Genomic DNA, 2,536 nt, shown 5'->3' with positions numbered 1-2,536 from the left:
TTCACTCTATCTCCTTTTCATTTTAATAAGCGCACCAAACATTCTTTCCTTTTTCTTCTTCTTCTTTCCCATATAAATGACTCTACGCCTTCTACCCGACGTCTTCATCTTCATGTCTTCTGTGCCTTTTCATTTCCACGCCCGTATTTTATTTGTGTCTATGCCTACCCGCCTATATATTCCAGTGTGAGAAAAAAGAGGAGGCTCCATCCGTCTATGCACAAAAAAACTTGCTTTTGGGTTGGTGACTTTATTTCGACCGACCGGCGGGGGGCCCCGGCAAAATTTTGTTTACGCTCGTCAGTATTTTTTCGACTTCTCGTCAGGGTGTAGTGTATTCTGAAGAGGAACGTTTCATGAAAGCGAGAAATGGAACAGTTCCATCATGGGTAATCGGTTAGACTTGCTGTCTCTATTAGTCTGTTTTAGTGAAGACGGTATTCTAGACACGCATCAGTTCTATCCCACGCCTACTGCCTTGCCTGAGAGTTTTACAGACGGATCTGCCAAACAAATTTCGTTTTTATCAGTATAGTCCTCTTGGGAGCTGCTGAATTATTGTATAGTTTTAGATTTATTACACCTGGTAAATGTTTTCAGTTTCTCAAACGCGCCCACTCAATTGCAGACTGATACTAATGAGAGTCGGTTCTAATCGAAAAACATTATCCTCTCATGGGAGCTGCTTAACAATCGTATAGTCTGCTTGTTACAGATCTAAAACATCTGGTCAATAGTTTAATTAAAAATAAAACGAATACCAGTGAGAATTGAAACGGAGTGGAAAACATGGCTGCGTTTCAAAGATCCCTAGATTTTTCTGCGCTGTCGATTACAGTATAGAAACGCCTAACTTAAAACAGCGAGATTTGAATAATCTAGATACAGGATTCATACTGACATCTGTAGTAGTCTTGAGCAGCACCAAGCAGTGAACATCTGAAAAATTCCAATACAGAAACTCTTAATCCCATCAATCACTGTCCATCTTATTTAAGCATCCAATCGTTGACCATCAGTTCAAATTTCTGTGTTATTTCTGTCTTTTTGACCTCTTCCTTCCACCCCCATTCACTTTCACATCATCGTTTTTTTTCACATTCTGCAGCACCCAATTTAGACGCTATTCAACCAACTATTTTCACTCTCTCAAAGATCGAATCTCCAGAAATAAAACAGCTTTCTCGTTCCACTTCTTCTCAAAAGAAAGTACACAATCAAAAGATGAAAAGAATGCCGAAACAACTCTTTGAGGGGAGAGTTTGATTCCATGAATGACAGGTGTTCTTACACGGAACAAAATGATTACGAGGGAGATTCGTGATCTACTAGAACCGACTGTGTCGGCGACTCTTTTTTATGTCACCAATTGGAAAATCATTGCAAAAACAAATGTCACTTTATTTCGTTTCATCTCGAGTTTCTTTAGTTTGACCACTGTCAACTTTCTCTTTTTTCAAATTATCGAAGCATATTTTGCAGTGTTCTAATTGACAAGTGAACCTATAATTTTTGAGAAATTTTAAAATTTTTGGAATGTCAAAGAACTCTGGAATTGAGTTGGTAAGAATCTACCAAGTTACGGAAACCTGGGAAAAGTTGGGATCGGTGAGCATATGCCAAAGGCACAGCGTCAGTAAACGCTGCAACTTTTTAGAGACTTCAAGTTGAGTAGCACTAATATTAGCACGGCACACTTCTTACAACTGCGCTCAACCAAAATGCACTTAAGAATGTCTCTTTTTCTTTGGGTCTCTCAATTTCGCACAAAACTTTTTTCGGTTTTGGTAGAGCGCGGTTGTAGCAAACGCGCCGTGTATATAAACACCTTGATACCAATTGTCGGTAAGCGACTACGACTTATCCTCAAGTCCCACCAATAATGTCCCCATCAAGAGCATAAACTCTTCGGAATTCCTCCCCCACTCCTCTTCCGTTTTTCCTCATTTTTGCCAGATCGACTTTCAGAGAAAAGCGTTTGATGTTTCATCCCGCGGTGTGCTTCATCATCATCATCATCTCATCCGTTTTCCTCAATTTCAACCGCTTCTTCTCATTCAAATTCATCTCATTGCCCTTTTCCTTCTCTTCTTCTTCTATTGTCCCCATCACTTCCTCTTTTTAATGGATCTTCTTCTTCTCTTTGCTCATTTCTCTTTAATTTGTGTCCTCTCTCCAGCATTATTCTTTATTTGGGCGATGAATAGATTGGAACAACTTTCGAAAGCTTCAATTATGAAATGGATGCTCGAGAAAAAGGGAATTCTAGAAATCCTCTACCATAACTCAATCTCAATAATCAGATATTCCCAATTCTCATTAGTATCAGTTCTAGTAGGCGCGTCTGAGAAAATGAAAAACATTTACCAGATGTAATAAATCTATAACAATCAGACTATACAATCATTAGGCAGCTCCCAAGAGGACTGTCGCGACAGACATATATAAAAGCGAGAGTTTGTTTCCCACATTCATTTTTGTATAGCGGCCTGGCGAGGCAGTAAGACTGGTACCGGTCCTGGTATTAGCACGGCAC

The sequence above is a fragment of the Caenorhabditis remanei genome, chromosome IV, assembly GCF_010183535.1.
Source record: "Caenorhabditis remanei strain PX506 chromosome IV, whole genome shotgun sequence".
In the NCBI taxonomy this organism is placed as follows: Eukaryota; Metazoa; Nematoda; class Chromadorea; order Rhabditida; family Rhabditidae; genus Caenorhabditis; species Caenorhabditis remanei.
The sequence above is the reverse complement of the archived record's forward strand: the minus strand, read 5'-3'. Positions refer to the sequence as shown.